The sequence below is a fragment of the Pyrus communis genome, chromosome 8 (genome assembly GCF_963583255.1).
Source record: "Pyrus communis chromosome 8, drPyrComm1.1, whole genome shotgun sequence".
NCBI lineage: Eukaryota > Viridiplantae > Streptophyta > Magnoliopsida > Rosales > Rosaceae > Pyrus > Pyrus communis.
In genome coordinates this window covers 6,244,960-6,261,171 of record NC_084810.1, presented here as the reverse complement: position 1 = coordinate 6,261,171, position 16,212 = coordinate 6,244,960, and positions in this window count along the sequence as shown.

Genomic DNA, 16,212 nt, shown 5'->3' with positions numbered 1-16,212 from the left:
AAAAATACAATGTGCCAAAATTAAACCCATCAGCCCATTTTGAAACGGACCTCAATTTGAACCCGGCCCATTACCAATGTGAGAACCTTTTGTTTTCCTGGAAATTTGAATTCCACTAACGGTCAAATAGTTGAAGCTCGCTCTATCCATTCACAATCACGGTCCTGCGCCGTCCGTTTACGTCCGGGGAGGTCTCGCAGCTTTGAAAGCTAAAATAGCATACATACTGTGCCATCCAAAACAGAAGCAAAAATGGAGGATGGTCATGGATGAAAGAAGAAGCCCATTCTCCTGAGGCTTTTGGAGGTTCTTTTCAGCGGCGCAAAGAAGTTGAAGGAGACAAGAAAATGGCTCTCAGTAACAGCAATGATCGCTGGGCATTGCTGGTATAAAATTCATCTCCTTGAACTTACTCTCTCTCTCTCTCCCCTCGAATTAAGGGTTTTTTTTGGGTTGGGAAATTAGGGTTCTTGGCTTTGAAATCTTGGGTTTATTCTGCCCTTTTTGTAATTTTGAGTTCTAATTGAAATTGGATTTATTAGGTGTAGGAATCTGGTTTGATCGACAAGAATATGTCTCTCAAGAACAGCAACTATCACTGGGCATTTCTAGTACAAAATTTCATCTTTTGAACTTGTACTCTTTCTCTCTCCTCAAATTAAGGGTTTTTTTGGACCTGGGAATTTGGGGTTCTTGGCTTTGAAATCTTGGGTTTAATTTACCTTTTTTGTAATTTTGAGTTCTAATTGAAATTGGGTTTATTGGGTGTAGGAATCTGGTTTGATTGACAAGAATACGACAATTTTTCGTATTGCGATGTTGCAATCTTTATTTGTGTTTGTGTTTACCCTTGTACTTCTTTTCTTAGCCTACATATTCTTAGCAACCAAACATATCCTAATCAAACCTGAAGGTGCATTTTCTCCATTTTGTCTTAGTAATTCATGTTGTTATATGAGAATGATGAGTTTTAGTAATATAATGGAATTATTAGGTTCCACCAATGCTCTTCAAGCTAGTTGAAGGCTGCATATTTGAATTTCGCTGAGGATAGTAAGTAGGATCATCTTCACCACAACTTCCGTCTTCTGTCTCTAAGTCAAGAGCCAAAGACTTTGTAAGAAAGAGAGTGGGGAAAACCAAGATTTTACATTCCGCATCCCATTAGAAGCCAACACAGTAATCAAACCTGATGGTGCATTTTGTTCTTGTGAATCGATTGCTGAAACTATGTTTGATTATCATTTTAAAATTGATTACGTTCAGTTCTCTGTTTACAACATTGGGAATAGGGAAAGGATTTAGAACTTTACATCTTTACAGAATCCCATTACTACATTAGGATTAACTTGCAATCTCTTTTATTTCATGCAATTTCTTTGGACCTTTAATTTGCTTGTTTACATCTTTCTTTGCTGATTGATGTAGGAAGAACGCAATCGATGTGGATCTCACATTAGAAGCCAGCTCAACCTATGTGGGTTCTAGCATACTCAGAAACAAATATCTTCACATTCCCACACCTTTTTTTTCTTTAATTTTCAGAAATGGTTTATAATTCAGAAAGTATATGTGATCACCAATTTCTAATTCTTCTTTTTTGGATACATTGCTTGTAGTGATGATGATTGTTTTTACCGAAGCCATCTGTAAGTACCTTTGACCCTTTGATTATGAGGCATTCTCCATTTTTATTTAGAATCATTTTTTTGCATTTTTCTAAGAAATAAACAGGGGTCTAGAATTGCTTCTTGAGCAAGTTTAATAGTTAATGTACTAGTATATTACGTAGCTAGCTATAATTTAATAGTTATAGTTATTGTAGATAGCAATGTGTATATACCTCTCTTTCAATAGTTTTTAGCACTAAGTTTGATACATTTCACTTATTTTCAAGAGAAATCATTCCTAAACTTTGCTTGACTGCATAGTCAACAACAACTTTCATGCTCTCATCCGAGATGGGGGAAACTAATCTTTTGCACCTTTTTAAGGGCTATTTTCATTCGAGAGAAAGTAAACTGACCCTTATTTGTGTCTGCTTTCCTTCGAGAGAGGGTAGACTCACCTTTTACACCCTTCTCATGACTTAGTCTCCTCCAAGAGAAGGTAAACTAATATTTTACACCCTTCTCAGCGTCTACTCTCCCCTGGGAAAAGGTAAACTACCCGTATATCAAAACATGGATGAGTTTGGCTGTTCTGGTGTAAATGGGTGCATGACGACTTGAGCCAGCGTTTCCCGAAATTAGTCACGATAGTCTTCATCAAGACTTAGCTAATTGAAGGATTTTGGCCCATGGCCTAACAGGGAGCCAAACTTTTTTACCGAAAGAAGCACGAAAGTGTGGCGCCTCTTGAAGACCTGAAGGTTATGAGCTTGATCTATGAAGACGTTTGTTGCAACCACTCTAGAGTAGGATTCCCTCAGAAAGCTCTTAACTTAAGCTACTACTGGCGAACCATGCATCAAGTTGCTAAGAAACTTGTACAAAGGTGCAACAATTGCCATCATACTTCATCCGCAGACGAGCCCTTGCTCATTCATGTAGTGAGCAACCAACATGGTGGGACCAATGCCGCCTACTACTGGGCCAGAGACATGATGATTGTAGCAACTGACTACTTCACCAAATGTGTTGAGGCTGAACCCCGAGACGGACATAGAGAAATTTATCTAGAAGAACATCTTCTACTGATTTGGAATCCTGCATTACACCGTCACTAACAACGGCCCGCATCACATGTTCACACCAAGATACCCCTAGGGAAATGAGCAAGATGAGGCATCCAACAAGACTATCTTGGATTGCCTCAAGAAGTCTCTTATACATAAGAAAGGGAAGTGGCCAGACAACCTCCTATGAACGTGTCATACAAGCAAATGATAAGTTATTGGTGAACTATCTTCTCCTTGGCATTTGGCATTAAGGCAATCATCCATTCCAACGTCGTTATGCCAACCATCAGCACTATACTGCCAAATTTAGAGCAGAACAATGAGGTGGCCACTAACTTGTACCTGGCAAAGGAAGAATGTGAGAAGGTTGTCACCAAATAGTAGCTTATCGAGCAGCAGCTCTTGTCCTACTACAATAAAAGGACCAAGATCTAATAGTTCCAGATTAAAGACATATTCGTAAGAAAGACCTTTATCACTGCCCATGGAGAAGGCTCTATAAAGATAGATCATATCTGGGAAGGTTGTTAGGAGGGTAGGTGGAAAAAGTAGCTACACCTTCACCACCATGAACGAGAAGTAGATTTAAAAAGCATAGGAACTCCTACAATCTGAGAAAGTACTAAATGTGACCTCCCGTCACTCCCTGAATCTCATTTAGGCCTATCAAGTTCAAAGACTCAAGCAGATCGATATACTCCTCTAAGTGTTTGAGGATTGTCTTTGTTGTTTTGTAGTTTTCTCTTTCTAGCAAATTTTGATACATTTTACTTATTTTCAATGAAGATTCATAAAATCATTCATAAACATTGCTTGACTACATACTTAACGACTTCTATGCTCTACACCAAGAGAGGGTAAATTGACTTTTTACACCTTTCTCAATGTCTGCTCTCCTTATGGAGAGGGTTAACTAACCTTTTACACCCTTCTTACACCCTTCATAAGGTCCGCTCTCCTTATAGAGAGGGTTAACTAACCTTTCACACCCTTCTTAAGGTCTGCTCTCATCCAAAAAAGGGTAAATGAATACCGCAGCGCGATGACTCCTTCTCTATAACTACAAAAATACTTTTCCATGCATGAGTGACTTTCGTAGAGGTGTCGCTTATCGTGCAATCCCGCAACATGAAGAGCTAGAAAAAGGCACCTCCAAATAACCCAGACGGCATAAATTTGATTTTGGCGGCTCCAGCCGGACTCACTCTGAAAAAGGATTGCAGTAGTCAGTCAAAGATAACCCCCTCTTCGCAAATCTGATATGGGATGCTTCTCTAGATAAGTTTACTCAACTCCGAGTAAAATATTTCAAGGGAAAGTCTGACCCCTCCAACCATATTCTGTCATATAGAAATGCTATGGCTCTATATGGCAATAATGACTCATTGATCTACAAGGTGTTCCCTTAATCTAGAATGGAATGTTGAGTTTCATCTGGGTTCATTTCGAATTTCAGGACCCTCTATATGGAGTTCGTGAAAGCTTTCTTCGCCTACAGGGGAGCGAAGAGAGCGAGACATACATTTTCTTCCTAATAAGGCAAAAGAAAGGAGAAAGTCTCCGCGAGTACATAAAATAATTCCAAACGGAGTTCGCAGAAATGGATAGACCATATGATAGTTTGGCTGCCACAAATTTCAAGAAGGGCCTTCTTATTGTGCTTGAGAGTAACAAGAAACTCCACAAGCCAAAATGTGAGTTTTTTACTTTGTCGGAGTGCTTAAATAAGGCGGGAGAAATTGTAGCTTAGGACATAATACAAAAAAATGGGAAAGCCTATCAAGCTCAAGCTTGTACCGGAGTCTCCTAGACCAAAAGAGAAGTAAGAGGAGCCGTCGCCCAACGCGAGCGAATTGGTAATAAGGGTCCCCGGTGCAGCTTTGGAAGAAGAATCTTGAATTGGCAGGGAACATCTTCAATAAGGACAATGCTCTAAATGCTGCAAAGCCCATCCCGGTTAATAGTGAGAACATGGTAAGCAATTTAAGTGAGGTTGGAAGAAGAAGGCCGTAGTGAATCAACGGTTACTTCACAATTCTAGACATCAAGAATATTAATTCCTAGCTTAAGTAATAGGGATAGATTCAGACGTAGAGGTGGTGAGCCACCCCAAACTCAAGCAATCTTAAATGCTTGCTCCCCGTGATTCCAACCCCATAAGGCATTGGCCAAGAACTGCCTAATGCTCCTCCACAAACTTTTGCAGCCTCACCTCATTGTACATTGTTGGCAACATTGGAAGACTACACCTTGAATTGTCGGAAAAAATCCTTCACGAAGGGTTTTTGAGTTAGGAAGATTGAGGAAGAACCGAGAAAAATCATAAACAAAATTTTGAAAATTGCTAGATAAATTTAAGAAGGAAAAAAACAAGGGCATGATCAGAAGTGAAAAAAGAAATAAGGAAAAAGTCATGAAGTGGGTTTAAATACTCAAAGCCTAATAAGCGGCGTTAGACGAACAGAGGCAATGGACTACGTGGCGGTTTGTCGACCGTGATCGACGGACCAAATCTCGCACATGCTCCACCATCTATAAAGGGCGTGCTACCCCCCAACTAATGGTGACGGTTGGCGGAAACAAAGCATCTCTGACACAAACTGGAGTTCTGTGCGCGCCTGAACTTCGACGTCAAGCATTAACTCTTGCCTCCATTTGTATGGATCACTCAACAGGCTCCTTAAGAGACTATCCAAAAAGTGCTAAGTGTTTGCTAGTCTTTCCCATATCCAAGTTCTAGCTCAGAGTGACAACTTCCACTTCGCACCAAATAATTAATGTTGGAATAAAATCTCTACAGTTACTAACATGTAATCTAGGACAAGATTGCATCCCTTTGATGACAACTCCAATCTTACTCTGGGTAAGGTGGTGTGGTCTTGTTTAACTACACCCTGAGGTACTCTGGGGCATAGCTGTAACAATGAATATGCAAGTCCATCCTGTAGACCTAGCCGGAGTGATTGAGGTACCCCATTCCTCCTATCGCGATATACTAAAACTTGGTGGTTTCTAGCTAAGTCCAACACGACCACTCCAAAACTCTTTCTTAAAGCCGAGGGACCCCAAGATATTTCAACAGATTATAGGTTAAAGGGCAACCACACTTCTGCTGATAGCTCTAGCAAGATCACACTTGGTTTTAAAAGAAAAAAATCTCACTGCCCCAGGTCGGAGCCTTAACAGGATTATGCAATTTGTCTTCTAGCCACTTAGGGAAGAATGGGCATTATAGGCACCCACATCATGTCTAATCGCCTCCACGTCATCTCCACTCTGCTACATAGAAAGTCTGGTCAGAATGATAGGCATAGGCAATGTGATAGAGCATACTATGCAAATGAATAACTAGACTGACCCATGCTGTGCAGGGAGCTAAACCTATGCAATAGAGACGTTTAAGTGAACAGAGCCTTACCTTTAATTCCAATAACTCTAATGTTTCAGAGAGTTGACAAAGCATCTAGTATGACTCCCCAATAGCCTATAAATAGGCATCCTAAATCTTTACAGAATGGTTAGACACTATAAGTTTTCTCTATACTCATAGCATCTCAATCATCCATTTCATTCACTTCCTAACTTGATCGTCAAAATACCTACGCCGAGAACCACTATCCCTGGCGCTTGGTTTCATATTCTTCCCAATAGGTGCGTCGGGGACGCTTTGTTTATACTAAACACCATCATTAGTTTAGGTGTCATGCCTGTTGGAGGTGGAGAGCGTGCATAAGCCCGTCGATCACGGTGGACAAATAACCACATGGTCTATTGCTTTTAACGTCGCCAATTGCATGCATTTTTTATCTATTGTTTGGGTATTTATATCTTTTCCTTTTCTTTTTCCCTCTTTCTGCCTTCATTTTTTATCTTGCAAACCTTGGTTCTTGAGTTATGAAGTTTACCCAGCAATTGTTGAAAATCCTTCTATGATATTCTCAATTCTTCCTCAACCTTGTGATGGCGTCACCCAATTCTTCCGCAATTGTTGAAACACCTCATTGTCGCCCATTCATCTAGGGTTATTCCTGTTTTCAACAATTCAAGGTGCAGCCCTCCGATGCCGCCAACGATGTATAATAAGGTGGCACTGCAAAAGTTTGTGGGGCAGTTCTGGGTGGATGCCATCTGGAATTAGGCCTACGCGAAACAAGCATTTTCGATGAATCTATCCCTGGTACCTGAATGGGCTTCGTGAAGTTCAAAGCATTGTATTTTTTGAAGATGATCCCTGCCAGTTCAAGATTTTTCTTCCAAAGCCGCATTGCCTGGAAATGGAACTACTCCTGAATTAAAAACCTTCCCACGTAAGACTACAACACGATGTGTTAATTGTTTTCGATGAGTGCCACCAACAAGTTGTAGTCATTCGGACCAAATCTGTTACGTTGGATGACCTTTTGGATAAAGTTGGAGCTGTCATGGCACATTTGATCAACAAGACCTATACAGTGATCCTTGTAGACATTGGGAATGCCAGTAGATCGCCCATCCGGATTGGGACATGCATGGATGATTGGTGGAAGTGATGAAGAACGCTTAGAATTAAAGGTTGCTAAGGTGGTTGAAGATTACAACCGAGTAAAGAGAGGTGATTCTTTTATGTGCGGAGTCCTAATATTCTAGAAGTACAGTGGCTAAGAAAAAGGCTAGGGAAGAGATTGCAAAGATTTATAAGTTTCGTGTTATTCTTGTGCCAAAGCTGATTAAGGTTGCTAGAGAGGTTGGGATCACAGTTCCTAATAAGGGTAAGGGTAAGAGTGCAAGAATTGTCAATGATTATTGGGAACAACAAAGTAGCAAAATGGTCCGTAGCTGTTGAGAAGAGCAAGGTATGGATAAACTCGTGGAATGAGGAAATGAATAGGGGTTAATGATTCACCGAGAAGCTGAGCCCAAGGTTGTTGAAGCTGGCGTAGATTCTTCTAGGGATGTTTCTGTTATTAAATGTACTGGTGAAGTGATTAATCTAAAAGTAGATACAGGGGATGTCATCGTTGAGCCTACTGAGAAAAGATCTAGCGGAGTAGCTAAGGGATGAGTCACTTTGCCTACGAAAAGGGAAGCGCGATTTGTGAAAGAGGGTAGAGTGAGTTCAGAGCCCATCAGAGGTCTTAGATTTAGAAGCTACTTGAGGTTAGGTTATCTAGCGAAGGGAAAGTCATTTAGCGGTCGGCCGACATTCTTGTGGGTGGAGAGAATCCTGCTCTGCCACTTTGGAGAGAGCTCCGTATCTGGTTCTGGAGCTAATATTCCATGGAGACGTGTTAATGGTAGATTCAAGGGAACTGGACAATGTTTTCGTTGCGTCTGCGTTACTTGGCTATATGGTGTTAGCTAAGGAAATGGAGGATTTGCCCTACCTGGGCTATATGGTAAGACAAGCACTGTCAGGTACGATCCGGAATGAAGTGAAAGTTAAGTCTACCCCCGAAGGGGATCGATCTAACACAACCACTCCTCTTACCCGTGATGAAGAAGAGACAAATTGTCCTTCTTCGATATGGCGTCTGTTTGTGAAAATGGTATCCTCTCGGACCCTTTATTCCCTTCTATGAAGGGGAATGTCGAGTGACATTTACCGACTCTACAAATGGCCTATAAATGTGCCTGGTGACCTCTCACCAATGGTAAGCCCAGAACAACTCAGAAACACACTTTACACCGTTCTCTCTACAACCACTAGCTTAGGCATCGAAGCCTCTACGCCGAGAACCACCCTTCTCGGCGCTTGGACTCACGACGTTTGCCTATTCTTGATCTATGTAGGTCTCACTCATTATTATCCTATCATGGCTGATTTTCCGACTTCAGTCTCCTTAAGGCAGAAATGGTGAAATGCCCTACACCCACTCTTGCCATTATTGCAAACTCTTTTACGCAGCACGCGTCCTCTACAAATGATGTCAAAAAATGCTTGTTGCGACTGAAATCTACCCTAGATTGCGACTGAAATCTACCCTAGATTGCAACAATGCCAGAATCTGTGTTACCTGGATAGGATATCTAGGCTTTTTGGAGGACGACATTCCCCCGAATGCCCCAACTTTGGTATATGCCCCAACAGCTGCAGAAACCTCTCTAAAGGCAAGAGATGCACCATTAGAGCTTCCCTTAGTCATGCAGTCCCAACGTGCACGGAGCTAGACTAGAGTTTCTCCAATCAACCAGAGAAGTTTGAATTTTTATCTGAATGGTGCAAGCCAGGCACCATTGGATGGAGGCACACAATCATGCTACGGCGGTGACTCCCTCTCCAATGCTCTGGTGTATGAAGCACCACCAGACAAGTTCACGCAGTTAATGGTGAAATATTTCAAGGTGGACTTCAACCCTTTAAGCCATAAAATGTCGTATCGGAATGTTGTGGCCTTGTACAACCACAATGATTCCCTAATATGTAAAATGTTCCCTACCACATTTAAGGGAAATGCCATGACACAGAATTCTTTTCCAAATCCATCACCGACTTCAAGATCCTCAACGATGAATTCATGAAGGCTTTCTCAGCGTATAAGGAGGTGAAGCACGAAACGGATACCTTGTTTCTGATCCATTAGAAAGACAATGAAAACCTCATAAACTACATATAAAGAGTCCGTACAGAGTACGCCAAGGTTGACAGACCTGATGACCGCATGGCAACCACCACATTCAAAAATGCACTTCTCATTAAATTTGAACTTAGTCGCATAAACCCATGTACGAGTATATCACACTTACAAAATACTTCGACAAGGTAGAAGAGATAGTCGTCTGAGATGAGGAATACTGGTGGAATGGGAAACCATTGAAGTCTGGCCCTTCGTTGACGTCGCGCTCGTCGGAAAAAAAAAAAAAAAAAAAAACGAATGAGCCCTGATATGAGCATAGCGAAGGCAAAGGAAAACGAGCAAGGCAAACGGACCACGCATAGAGCATCGCAGAGATTCATCTTCCTTCACTCTGCTGAACACATCCCTCAACAACATACTGAATGAAATCAGAAACAAGCCTTACTTTAAGAAGCCTTGTTCCATACGAATTCGAATCCCAAATTCTAAGAAGTATTGTAACTACCAGAAAACCTGCGATCACGCAACAAGAAATTGCATAAACCTCAAGGAGTTCATCGAGGATCTACTTGACCATGGCCATTGTTGGAAGTTCGTAGCTGAAAATGCGAAGGAAGGTAAGCGAGATGACACCAGAATAAAAGTGACTGAGACGAAAGACCTATGAAAAGGTCGACATTTCATATCAACTGCATTTACCCCCAAAAGTATCTAGGGACCTCACAAAAAGAGCAGAGAATTACCTGTAAGAAACTGAAGATAGTGGCCTCTGTCAATAAAGATATCCCCATTGATAGCAACATAATCATGTTCTCGAATTGAGACATGGAGCGAGTTTGCACTTTGCACAATGACACACTCAATGTCACTCTACAGATAGCCCACACGAAGGTGAGTCGTATCTTAGTCGATAACAAAGCTGAAGTCAATCTACTCTTCAAAGACACCATGGAGTGGATGGGATTACTCAGTGACATCAAGAAAACTCGGTTGATTCTATTAGCATTTTGAAATGACACCTGTCACTTTAGGGACTCAAATTGTAGATCGTTGCCGACCCTTATAGTTCTATGATAAACTTTCATGTTCTAGACACATATTCGCCTCAAAACGCGATCTTAGGGTGGAACTGGATACATATTATGAGGGCAGTCCCTTCCATTTACTATCAAGTGATCTGGTATCCTACTCTAACATAGGTAAATGAGATTGAGGATGACCAGGCAACCGCTTATTCCTATGTTGTTTCGAGCTTTAACCTTGTCCTTAAGCCTAACCAGGCAGAGTTGCCCACTCCAGCCATCAACATTGCATAGTAATCAAAATATGGGGGTCTGTTGAGGACATTAACCAATTCAACATTGATCTTGAACCTCATGACGATTGTACGCCTAAATCCAAGGCGGATGAAGATATTGAATACATAATTCTCAATCTAGAAACTCGGGGCAACATTACATCAATGGCGACTATCCTCTAAAGCGAGCGAATGGCGAGGAACTTCCTTCTAAGAAAATGATAACCCAGCTTCTAGTGGCCTCCATATCATAAACTCTATAGTGCCCACTTTGTCAAGACCGTTGGCTTTTACGGCCTAAGGTGCCATTCTGGCAATATGAGTGATCGGAACCTAAAAGTCCATTCTGGCAGATTAAACTCCCACTTCCTTCAGCTTCATTCTACCAGTAAACTTCAACATCGACTCCACCGGATTCGTCCCCCCATCAACAGGCACGACAACATTACCAACATTGACGACCTCCATAACATTCTCAACATTAATAGCCTCAACCAACTCTGTCTTTCTTTTCATGAACTTGGCAGCAACCACTTCATTTGTCTTGCGAAGTCGCTTCTTTCTTAGAGGTACTTAATCTTCCAGGTCTGCTTCTCCTCCTTTAATCACCAATGTAGGTCTAGATTTAATTGCCAGCAGCTCTGCCATTGACTCCGCTTCACCTTTTATAATGCCACCAAATTTGCATAAATCGACAACTTCCTCTTGAACCTTTCCCCAGGATGACCTGCATTCTTTCTAAGAAAAGGTGGCAGTTTTCCTCTTCGTCGCCCTTGAATCCGTCTGGTCATCTTTGGGAACTTTGACAACTCTGTTTGGCTTTTTCACATCCAAATAATCACCAACTTTTTGAGTCACCACCTCTTCAAGACACCACGTGGTAACATCCTTCATTCTGTTGTGAAAATCCCGGTTTGGATAAACGATCCAAAATAGCAGATAAGGTCGCAGGTATCATGAGAATGTGACGGCCTGTAATGTCACCCTCCTAATTCCTTATGACTCGAAGTACGTCATGATCGTAAGGTTAGGCAAACCTAATCCAAGTTCGATTCCATCGTCCGGCATGGCGACTCTGGAAAAAGTAGCTCGAACTCGTGGAGATGCTCTTTAATAGATATAAAGCTCAAAACTTAGGAAGGCCCAACCCAGCTTTATAAATCATGTTTAAACGCTCTAAAGCATACATGACCCTATAGGTAGTAGGGGTAAGATTAATAGGGGCAAGCTGATAATGGGCTGGTACCTTTTTGATGAAGCCAAACATGGGGAGTTTGAGACCCATGCTTAAATACCATAGGTGGATATGGACATCTGGCCAGGTTACCTTCATGCCTTCATACAGGTCAATGAACACATTCACCCCACGCGCCTCCAACATGAGGCCAGAGCTACCAACACATCGCGATGCAACTCCGCGAATACCTCAAAATCACCCTCTTTGTTTATGGGTGAAGGCATTGGAAAGGTTGTACAATGACTTGTTGAAAACAGGCGCATCAGATTTAAGACCTCCCCTGATAAGCATTAAGGACCTAAAGTCTACAGCATCCATGGCAAATGAATGGGTAGGAAGTAACAGAGAGAAAGATCTGAGAGGAATAGAAGAAACTTTGGGAAGAAAATGATGCAAGGGTAATAAAGAGAAGGATATAAGGGTTTTTGTCTCTTGAAATGTATCAAACTTAGTGCTAAGAACTATTGAAAGAGAGGTATATACACATAGCTATCTACAATAACCTATAACTAATAAATTACAGCTAGCTATGTAATATAATAATACATTAACTATTAAACTTGCACAAGAAGCAATTCTAGACCCCTATTATTTCTCAGAAAAATGCAAAAAAAATGATTCTAAATAAAACATGTTATGTATCATAATCAAAATGGAGAATGCCTCATAATCAAAGGATCAAAGTACTTACAAATGGCTTCGGTAAAAACAGTCATCATCACTACAAGCAATGTATCCAAAAAAGAAGAATTAGAAATTGGTGATCACATATACTTTCTGAATTATAAACCATTTCTGAAAATTAAAGAAAAAAAGGTGTGGGAATATGACAATATTTGTTTCTGAGTATACTAGAACCCACATACGTTGAGTTGGATTCTAATGTGAGATCCACATCGATTGCGTTCTTCCTGTATCAATCAGCAAAGAAAGATATAAACAAGCAAATTAAAGGTACAGAGAAATTGCATGAAATAAAAGAGATTGCAAGTTAATCCTAATGTAGTAATGGGGTTCTGTAAAGATGTGAAGCTCTAAATCCTTTCCCTATTCCCAATGTTGTAAACAGAGAACTGAACGCAATCCATTCTGAAATGATAACCGAACATAGTTTCAGCAATCGATTCACAAGAATAAAATGCACCATCAGGTTTGATTACTGTGTTGGCTTCTAATGGGACACGGAATGTAAAATCTTGGTTTTCCACACTCCGTTTCTTGCTTACAAAGTTTTGGCTCTTGACTTAGAGACGGAAGTCTTGGCTCTTGTACTAGCTTGAAGAGCATTGGTGGAACCTAATAATTCCATTATATTACTAACACTCAGCATTCTCATATAACAACATGAATTACAAAGACAAAATGGAGAAAATGCACCTTCAGGTTTGATTAGGATATGTTTGGTTTCTAAGAATATGTGGGCTAAGAAAAAGAAGTACAAGGGTAAACATGAACACAAATAAAGATTGCAACATCGAAATACGAAAAATTGCCATATTCTTGTCAATCAAACCAGATTCCTACACCCAATAAATCCAATTTCAATTAGAACTTGAAATTACAAAAAAAGGAAAATTAAACCCAAGATTTCAAAGCCAAGAACCCCAAATTCCCATCCCCAAAAAAAACCCTTAATTCGAGGAGAGAGAGAGAGTACAAGTTCGAAAGATGAAATTTTGTACCAGAAATGCCCAGTGATCGTTGCTGTTCTTGAGAGCCATATTCTTGTCAATCAAACCAGATTCCTACACCTAATAAATCCAATTTCAATTAGAACTCAAAATTACAAAAAGGGCAAAATAAACCCAAGATTTCAAAACCAAGAACCCCAATTTCCCAACCCAAAAAAGACCCTTAATTCGAGGGGAGGGAGAGAGAGAGAGAGAGAGAGAGAGAGAGAGAGTAAGTTCAAGGAGATGAATTTTATACCAGCAATGCCCAGCGATCGTTACTGTTACTGAGAGCCATATTCTTGTCTCCTTCAACTTCTTTGCGCCGCTGAAAAGAACCTCCAAAAGCCTCAGGCGAATGAGCTTCTTTCATCCATGACCATCCTCCATTTTTGCTTCTGTTTTGCTATTTTGGAAGGCACAATATGTATGCCATTTCAGCTTTCAAAGCTGAGAGACCTCCCCCGATGTAAACGGACGGCTCAAGACCGTGATTGTGAATGGAGAGAGCGAGCTTCAACCATGTGACCGTTGTTAGTGGAATTCAAATTTCCAGGAAAACAAAAGGTTCTCACATTGGTAATGGGCCGGGTTCAATTTGAAGTCCGTTTCAAAATGGGCTGTTGGGTTTAATTTTGGCACACTGTATTTTTAGTGGTTTCAAAATTATATCAATATTTGACAGCTTGTGTAAGAGACCGGATAAGACTAAAAATATAGACCCGTTTGCTTGAAGAGGTTTTTCAGTGTACAGAGAACATAGTTGAATACACCAATTGTCATAATACAAGTGGTTGGATACCTGAAGAAGAAAAAAAAAATCCAATCATTTATATTATGATACTTTGGAGGTACACAAAAATATTTCTCGTTTATCTTGCCAACATCATTGAACAACCTTGACATTTTATGGTACCCATACCTGTTGCAAGTTCATTCATGTCTACTGGGAAAAGAACGTTGTGACGGACGGCCTTGCCAATTGAAGTTATAACATGAATCTTGGGTATCATTATTTTGAGAATCCACCTGAATGGATTGCAACTCATTTATTTGATGATTTGATCAGAGTCTTCAAGACTCGAACTATTTGTAATAATTTATGGGGTAATTGCGTTCTGCAACCTCAAGTTTGGGTACAACTGCAAACTCATACATCACCTTTAAAACATTGCAATGTCATACACAAACTTACTATTTCATTGCAATGTCATACATCCATCCCAATTTCTGTTATTTCCTCCATTATTTGCCTATTTGGAAGTCGTGAACCCCACATATTTGTGCCACGTGAATAAAAAAAAACCTTAAAATGTTAAAAATTAGAAAATCTCATTTATGGAAAAAAAGGAATGCTTACCGGATCTCCCATTCTCATTGTCCACGGAGAGTAAATATGCAGGTCATGAAAATATGTCTCAAAATGTGTCTAACATGGTGTCCCCCCAATTCTAACTCTTTATATAGAGAGATAATTAGATATAACTCCAAAAACATAATCAATTATTATGGCACTATCTATCCCCGCTTCTTCAACGGTGGAGCGAGATTCCCAACAAATCTACCCTTACAGCACTTGAGTGGAGAAAGTCTTAGCTTTTACAATATCCAAGGGCTATGAAGAAATTTCAATGTGAAGTAAGGGCAACTGCGCCGACTACAAAACAAACATAACAGAAGATGTTGGAATGCACTTAGGGGTAGGCATAAAAACCGTCAAGCCGCAAAACCGTATTGAAGCGTATGACAAAGAATCAAAAAGAACCGTGTTGACCGGAAAAGTCAACTTTGAGTAAAAAACCAAACTGAACCGTTTAAATTGGTTCTAGTTCCGATTTCGAATGATCAAGAACTAGCTGGAACCGAACCGTTTTATTAATAATAAATAAATAAATTATATATGCACACATGTCATGGTATAATAGGTTGAAAAATTAGTTTTACCAAGTTACAAAAGGTTGCAATTTAATAGAAGCTAGAATTTTTTTTTTGTGTGCAACTACTTGTTGTATCTGATTATCTTATGAAAGTGTTCTAATTTTTGTGCAGTATACTGAACAAATTGACCCTCAGAGAAGTTTGACATTCTCAAGGGCCAACAAATTGATTCTGGAATTACCACTCCAGATATTTTAAGGATTTGTATTAACTAAATGTCTTTGAAAACTTCTTACTCCATACTGAGCTATTACTTTCCTGTTGATGAGCTTGAGGGTTCAATTTGAATTGCAGGATGTTATCTTTCTGATATTTGATAAGGTTGTGCTGGAGCCAACCTTTTGTCCTATGTATGCGCTTTTATGCTCAGATCTTAATGCAAAACTTCCTCCTTTCCCACCTGAGGAGGCTGGTGGGAAAGAAATCACGTTTAATTTATGTTCAGGATACTTTAAAGATCACATAATGTAATGTTACCAGCCCTCACTTTGAATATTTCTTTTTCGCTTGCTGCTGTTGTGTTGTATGCAACTTTATATAATCAGTTTTAGAAGTTTTTTTTTTTTTTGTTGAAGAGTTTGAGAAGATGTATTTGAATGAATGATGATTTGGTGTTCAAAGAATTTAGTATTTCGAACCATAAACTGGCAAGAACCGAATTGGAACCGGTGTAGACCAAACCGTAAGGTTTTAGTAATAAATTTAAGCAGAACCACACCAAACCGAACCGTTGATATTTTCCGGTTCTGGTTCCGATTTAAGGATGGAACCGCACCGTGCCCACCCCTAAATGCACTACTTCAAATCACTCTAGAAGAAAAACTCAGACTATTAAA